We start from the raw sequence: 8,618 nt of genomic DNA on the forward strand, positions 1-8,618 counted from the left end.
CTACAGAAAAGCCATGAACCTCAGATTAAAAAACCATGCTGAGTCTTCAACAATATAGAAATCCACTGCTAGATTCATCATGTGAAGGGCAGAACACTGAAGATAAACTCTAGCTGAAGAGCAATAAAGGACAACATACCAAGAAACAATCATTAGAATAATAAACTTTGTCTAGATACCCATGTTGCAACAGAAGAAAGGGTGGGGGAAAAATGTAATTGTAATGTATACATGTAAGGATAACCTGACCCCCTTGCTGTACAGTGGAAAAATAAAAAAAAAAAATTATTAAAAAAAAAGAATAATAGAGGTTATGAGGGAAATAGCAGAAAACAACTCTTATCATCAGAATCACATAAGAAGCACATTAAAATATAGTAGTATATACCCAGATGCCATGGATGGTGTTCAGGAATGTGCATTTTTATAAAAGCTTCTCAATTTATCCCTCCCCCCAATGGGGTTGGCACATACACATTACCATATATAGGATAGATAATTAACAAGGACCTGCTGTATAGCACAGGGAGGTCTGTTCAATGTTCTGTAATAACCTCTATGGGAACAAAGGATACATGCATATGTATAACAAATTCACTTTGCTATAAACTAAAGCTAATATGACATTGTAAATCAACTATACCCCAATAAAATTATTTTAAAAAGCCTCTTAGGTCATCAAGATTTAAAACACTTTTACCTTAGTGCCAAATACATAGACACATACATATGTTCATATACTCACACAAACTGGTCTCTAGTATATTTTAGTGAGATTACGCCTTTTAAAAAAAAATGGAGAGTCTGTATCTATAACCAAGGATAATTCCTAAGGTTTAATTATTTTTTAAACTCTAGGGTATCCATGCTAAATGTGCCAGAAGATGATCCTGAAAGAATAAGACAATTGCTCATTATTAGAAAAATGCAAATCAAGCCTACAATGAGTTACATCCTCACATTGGTCAGAATGGCTATTATTAAAATGTCTACAAATAACAAATGCTGGAGAGAGTGTGGAGAAAAAGGAACCCTCTCTCACTGCTGGTGGGAATGTAAATTGGTACAGCCACAATGGAAAATAGTACGGAGGTTCCTGGAAAACCTAAAAATAGAATTGCTATATGACCCAGCAATCCCACTCCTGGGGATATATCCAGACAAAACTGTAATTCAAAAAGATATATGTAACTCCTTCTTTCATGGCAGCACTATTCACAATATCTAAGACATGGAAACAACCTGAATGTCCATTGACAGAGGAGTGGATAAAGAAGATGTGGTACATATATATACAATGGAATATTACCCAGCCACAAAAAAGAATGAAATAATGCAATTTTCAGCAATGTGGATGGACCTAGAGATTGTCATACTAAGTGAAGTAAGTCAGAAAGAGAAAGACAAACTTCATATGATATCACATATGTGGAATCTAAAATATGACACAGATGAACTTATCTATAAAATGGACTCATAGAACAGAGAACAGACTTGTGGTTGGGAAGAGAGGGTTAGGGGAGTTTGGGATTAGTGGATATAAGCTATCACATATAGAATGGATAAACAGCAAAGTTTTACTCTATAGCACAGGGAACTATATTCAGTATTCTGTGATAAACCGTAATGGAAAATATGAAAAAGAATATATATGTGTGTAACTGAATCATTTTGGCTTACAGCAGAAATTAACACAGCATTGTAAATCAACTATACTGCAATAAAATAAATTTTAAAAAGTACAAGGCAAAGGAGTTAGTACAATCATCTCTGACTGCACCTCTTTTTCCATTTTTGGTGTGGCCAAAAAAATAAAAATTGTGTTTTGAACAGGCAGTTCCCAAAATAAAAATGTACCACAAACATATAAATATTTAATCTTATTAGTAATAAAGAAAATAAAATTTCCTTTTGACTTTTTTTTTCAAAGACTGGTAATGCCCAGTGTTGGTAAAGTTGTGCCAAAATAAGCAAAACTTTCCTGTTGGTACTATAAGTTGGTATGTAATTTCTAGATAGAAAATTGTAATAGAATTACCAAAGTCTTCAATTTTTTTCCAGCAAATCCATGTAAAAATGTATTTTTTTTAAAGTTGAACAAATGTGGCATTGTTCATATTATGAAAAAATTGGAAAAAACTTGAATATTCCCAAATAGCAATTATTTAAATATTTTGCTAAACAACGGAATACCATTAGGAAAGATACAATATGTAGGTAATAATAAAAAATGAAAAATTGGTGAAATAAAACAATAAATTTGTTAAATTATAGATCATAACAAAATATCAAGAAAGAAGTATTAAGAACTAGTAATAATTATCTCTGGGTGGTCAGAACTTATGGGTGGTTTTCTTTTCCTTGCATGTATTGCTTATAAATTTTGCAATGAATTTTTTTTTAATAAAAAATATAGGATCTAAAAACTTAAGCTATGAGATAATACCGATATGGCAAAAAATGAATGTTGCCTTATGATTACACAAAGGATGGAAATATTTTTAAAAAGAAGAAATTAAAGATCTTTCCTAACAGCAGTTTTCTTTGGCCAGTGAAACATGGGGCAAATGTTTTCTACTTTTTTTTTTTTTTTTTTTTTTTTTGTCTTTTGTCTTTTGTTGTTGTTGTTGCTATTTCTTGGGCCGCTCCCGCGGCATATGGAGGTTCCCAGGCTAGGGGTTGAATCGGAGCTGTAGCCACCGGCCTACGCCAGAGCCACAGCAACGCGGGATCCGAGCCGCGTCTGCAACCTACACCACAGCTCATGGCAACGCCGGATAGCCAACCCACTGAGCAAGGGCAGGGACCGAACCCGCAACCTCATGCTTCCTAGTCGGATTCGTTAACCACTGCGCCACGACGGGAACTCCTGTTTTCTACTTTTATGAATTTTTTCACATTTTCTAGTATATTACCAATTTTAGTTTTGAAGAACAAGAAGTAAATTTCTGTTTTAGGCCCATAAAATTGAACTTAATAAGTTAGCATCTTTCCATCATATTTTATACACCTCTCTGCTGTTCAAATGTCCGTATGTGTCCCAGTGCCAAATTTCTGGGCTCCAACCAGGCCACCACATTAGATAAGCTGACATAAAAATATCACTACTAAATCTATGATTTGAATCAGAAAAACAGAGGCTTGGAAACTTTTCTAGAATCCTCTTGAGTCTAGCAGGAAGCTGGGTGGGATTAGAACTTGCTGGTTTCCACTCAACATTCCAACTCTGTCTCCAGAGGGGGTGGGGAGGGATAAGATTTTGACACCACTGTTCCAGACCCAAGTTGTTACTGCACTGGCTTTTGGCTGGAACTCCTCACACATATGCTTTGCCTTTCTGCAATCAAGCAGAGGGATCCTTGCCTGCACCAATCTGGATGTCAGCAGGTGGCCTGCTGGCCTCTAAGCTTTCTGCATGAATTACTATGTGTGGTTTCTGCACGTTGAAACTTGGCATCCACACGCCTGCACACCTCCCTGCCCCCCCCCCCCCGCAACATGCACTGTATTCTATTAGAAGCCGGTTCCATTTGGCTGCGATATTGGGCCAAAGCCAGACTTTCTTCAAAGAATTACCTACTTTCCATCTGCTAAGATACGTATTTCTTTTCCCCTTTCCAGATGAAGCATTCTCTCTGGTCCCTTTCCAACTCCTTGGTTCTCTTTCTCCAGTCCTGCCTCCACAGAGCCACTGAAGGGGCTGATCTTGTCACTCCATGGCCTTGGAATCTTCAGTGGCCTCCCATCTCATTCAGGATAATTATAAATAAATAAACATATATATATATATGCATTTTTTTTCCTTGGGTGCCAGCAGGGTTCTTCATGATATGCCCTTACCTACTTAGCCCTCAATGTCACCACAGATTTCCCATTTTTCTCTCTAGCTCTAACCACTATATTTGGACTTGACCTGCTTTCCTGCTTGCCTCTGTTTTCCCACAAGCTGTTCCCGCCTCCTCGCTTAGTGTACTCCCATGATGAATGCCTCCTCATCCTTTGAAACCCAGTTGGAGTATCGTCTCTACCAAGAAGCCTTTCCAGCCTCTCCCTCCCTCTCATTTTTCTTGTCCCCCCATTCAGTCCAAGTCTCACATGTGACCCCAACAAACATGCAAGCAAGGACTGGGTTTTTGCATGATTTCATCCCAGTGCCTAGCCTTTCCTAGTTCTGGCAAATAACAAGCACTCAAAAATATATCCCATAAAAATTCCCCTCTTGGGCATAATCCTAACATATGCAAGGCACGTACAAGAATGTTCAAAGCAGCATTTCCTGGATTAGTCCCAAACTGTAAATAACCCAAGAGTCTCTTAATCATGCAATGGGTAAGTAAATCGTGGCATTTTAAATAAATAAATCCTATTCAACAATGAGATTCAGTGAACAAACCTTGTGAATGGATTTCACAAATGTCATGTTGAGTGAAAGAAGCCAGAAGCAAGAGTAGATGTATAATTCCATTTACAAAAGCTCAAAAAGCAGGCATGAGTTATCTCTGGTGTTAGAAATCATGAGAAGAGTTACCATCAAATATGCAGGGTAACTGATAGAGTAGGTGTCTAGGACCCCAGCAGTGTTCTATTTCTTGATCTGGGTGCTGCCTGGGGAATTATTTCATCCAGCTGTATATTTGTGATTTGTGCATGAATCTGTCTCATACTTTAATAAAAAAATTTAATTTAGGAGATTTTCCTTTATGAAATATGTTTCTCTGTGGTGTTGAGGACAGTGACAGAAATGGGGAGTGTAGGTTTGACTCAAATGAATTGCCAGCTTGATTGATGCTCTTTCTCCTGCTCAGAACAGTGTTTCATGTCAGCAAGGAAAATCTAAAAAATTAAAAATAAAAAACCAAAAACCTTTCCCATACCATGTTTAGCATTTGCTTTAAGAAATGTGATACTCAGTGGTGTCGGCAGGTGTTAATTCAGATAGTTTGGATTCTCAACTTGAATTTTGGCAGGCTCAGATAATTTTGGAATGAGTCAGGGTATAAATGACTATAATTGGAATTTCACTCTTTGCTTACTATCTTCATCCTTTTGCTTTTAAGGCTTCTGTCACCAATAGGCATAAGCTTATTGCCCTACACACATCGCTCAAACCTTCCGTTTATTGATTCACAATTCACTGTTGCAGTTTAAAATCAGTTTCTTTCTTGGTATAGGACTGTGCTTAATTAATGTCTTTGAGCTGACAGGATTTTTTTTTTTTCCTCCTTCAAAATTGTAAGGGCTCTAAGAAGTACCAGACTATGGAACATCTGTAAAAATACATTTTCTTCTCTTTAAACAGATCTGTGTGAGGAAGGTGCCTGGGAACCCTGGTCTCTGAAATCCTTGCAGCCATTTTGGCTGCTGCCCTCTGCAGCCTCCATGCTGGAGCCCATCCAGCCATCGCTGCGGGAACTCACCGCATTTCTCTCTCATGTTCTGTAATCTGGGCCTTTCAGTGTCTGCACAGATGGGAATTCTGCTGCCATCTTCTCATTTCACATTTCCTGCACTTTTCTTCCTAAGCACTCTACTGCCCAAAATAGACTCACAGCTTTTGATTCCATGTGTAGGGATTTACTAGACGAATGAATGGGGATTCTGTAGCTCCCTATAATCATCATACCGTGAGGTAATTTTTCCTGTTAGGCATCGGGAAGAGAAAGGATTCAGAATGGTGCTAGGAGTGTCTCTCAGAGGACAGCATGGATTTTCTTTCAGGGGAATAGTTGGGCCAGAGCCCAATGCAAGGCAGGGCATTAGTGCTAGCCTGTGGGGAAGGAGGACACAAGAGGACAGGGGACCATGCAAGACTTGTCACCAATTAGCTCCCTTCACAAGTCCTCTGCTCTCCTGAAGTCTCTTCCTGATAGGATATACCCCTCCTCCTCTCTGCCTTTTTTTGTATGTGTTGGGGGGAGGAGTCCCAAAAGTATTAATTTCCCTTGCTTCTCTCTACCTAGTTGAATTGTCTCCATTCATTAAGGGCTTGTTTAAATCCCACCTCCTGGGAGTTCCCATTATGGCTCAGCAGTAACAAACCCAACTAGTAACCATGAGGATGCGGGTTCCATCCCTGTCCCCACTCATTGATTTACAGATCCAGTGTTGCCTTGAACTGTGTTGTAGGTTGTAGTCATGGCTCAGATCCCATGTTGCTGTTGCTGTTGCATAGGCCAGCAGATGCAGCTCTGATTTGACCCCTAGCCTGGGAAATTCCATATGCCACAGGAGTGCCCCTAAAAAGCAAAATAAATAAGTAAATAAATCAATCCCACCTCCTCCAGGAAGCCTTCCCAGATGACTTCAGCTAGACGTGATTTCCTCCTTGTCTAAATTTTTAGAGCTCCTATGGCTATACATTCTTGGATGTCCACATAAGAGATAATTTTCAGCAATAATAATAACTGAGTACTTCCATGGCAGGCACTATTCTTAGCACTTTACTCATATAAAGTCAGAATCAAGATAATGACTCCATAAGATAGGCTGCAGTACTGTTCCCATTGTACACATGAGGATTCTAAGGCCCATAGTGATGTCACAACTCCCTTATCAGATTAGAAACTCCATTTACCACCTCTTTGACTTACTGACTTGTCTTTCTCACATCACAACTTTCACGGACTCACAGTTGCCAATTATTCATACTTGTCCATTTAGTTTTGTGCTTAAAGAGCCCGAGACCATGAAAATAGGATTTCAATATCATTTCTGTCAGTCATATATGCTGCCTTTCCATTTCTGTTAACATGGGGGCTGTGCAGTGGAGTAGGTGGGATTAAAACCGTGATAAAATAAAATTAAAGAACAAGACCTTATTTCATATGTACTGTATGCCAGGCACTCTGGTAAGTGATATATATGTTCACTACCTTAATCTCAGCTTCCCCCTGCCCCAAATATCAGAGAGAGGTTACAGAATGCTTGCAACATGATCAAATAAATAGATGAAGGTGTTTTAGCAAAAAGAATACAAATGTAGGAAGTCACACAAAATCCTGGGTTCAGCTATTACCTACAAATGCATGCCCTGAGGACCCTCCTCGGGAAGTGAGCCACAGATCTGGCTCTGGCTTCCTGGTGTTTATGACAAAAAAGGGACAATGACAACATTCACATTGCCTTTAAGATAAAGACAATCCAGCTATTCAGATGAAGCGCACATAAAAGTCGCATCAAATAACTTCCTGCTATAATTCTCAGTGCAGGCCAGTCTTATTTTGCTGAAGGGCAGAATGGCAAAATCCATTTGAAAGAGAGATAGAACTAGGGGGTCTACCTTTGCAGTTATTTAGTTTAAGACAGGGATAGACTGTACACATATCAGGAAATTCTCTCTCCCTTGGGCTCCATACTAGCTCCTCCAGACAATTACAAAGCTCCTCCAGGTTTCCACCTTCAACTGAAAGCTGAATAGAGGTTTTGGTTTAACACTTATTAACACTTTATAAAACTAGCATGCCCAGGAACAGCTTTTGGAAAATCCAGTCTGACAGGCAACATGGAGCTGTTAAAAATTGAGGTTTTCAGTGGGGGAAATGGAATTCAAACTCCTTTGTCTGATTTATGATGCTTTTCACAAGCCAACCTCAACCAGCTGTTGCAGACCTAATTTACTGTCAACCCCCCCCACCTTCAGCATCTTCATGTTTTGTCCAAACTAAACTAGATAGATTTCCATGAGTATACACTGTGCTCTCACTCATTGAGGCCTCACAGATGCTTCCTAGAACACCCTCTTCTCTCTCCCGTCTCCCTTGGCTTCTCTGCCTACTGGATCTTGAAGGATGTCATCTTTGCTGTGACTACACTCCTTATTCCACCTAATAATTAATCTTACTCTTTACCAGGCTCTCACAGCACTTTACTTCTATCACATTTTATTATACCCTTTTGCTAGCTTCTTTGATTTTTCTGTCAAACTATTAACTTCTCCAGGGTTGGAATGTGCCTTATTTACTTTTGTATCTCAGCATTGGGGACATAGTCTGACCTGGATTTATTTCACCAAATATTTATTGAGTGTTTCCTGTACTGACAGAACAAAGCTGGGACAATTCCCATCTTGTGGGCAATGCCAAGTAAAAAAAAAAAAAAAACAAATGAGTTACTCCATGGTGACCCAAATATGTTTCCATTATTCTCTGAAGCATCTAGTATTGTGTCACTGGATTACTCAATAAGGCTTGATTTAGAAAAGGATGACCCAGTAAATAGGATGAACCACATCTGATGCTACTGATCTCCTTTCTCTTCCTGACTCAGTATTTCCCAGATGTGAAAAGTGCCAAAGGAAGCTGCACTTGTATGTTGCCATTTATTCCAAGTGTTTTCTCTCATTTGTGGAACATCTGTGATGCCAAAGAACTTTGCAAAAGTACATTCAGCATGTGGATCCATCACTTTATCCACCAATACGACATGTGCCCCATATAAATAAAACAGAGCAACCGTCCCAGGAGACCTTGATAATTTTACAACAGAGCTAAGAGGAAAGTCAGGGGAAAAAAAGATATCTACTCTTCTATGATTTCCTGACATATATAGGAAATTCAAGAAATAAGTTACCAAATTTCATTGTCATCGAAACAACCTGTTTGAATGGAGGCTTTAGTAAG

General features: G+C 38.9%; 1 long non-coding RNA gene across 3 annotated transcripts in view; it reads left to right on the plus strand.

Annotated features, from left to right (window-relative positions):
• Positions 1-8,099, plus strand: part of LOC100737021 — a 90,357-nt gene extending 82,258 nt beyond the window's left edge. The window contains exon 10 of one of the 3 annotated variants that reach the window (XR_001306492.2): positions 3,622-8,099. This is a non-coding gene — a long non-coding RNA (uncharacterized LOC100737021). Of the gene's footprint in view, positions 1-858; positions 1,030-1,209; positions 1,260-3,621 lie in introns of those variants that run through there. The other 2 variants (XR_001306493.2, XR_001306491.2) reach the window with 2 other exon arrangements.

This window comes from Sus scrofa, chromosome 1, assembly GCF_000003025.6.
Source record: "Sus scrofa isolate TJ Tabasco breed Duroc chromosome 1, Sscrofa11.1, whole genome shotgun sequence".
NCBI lineage: Eukaryota > Metazoa > Chordata > Mammalia > Artiodactyla > Suidae > Sus > Sus scrofa.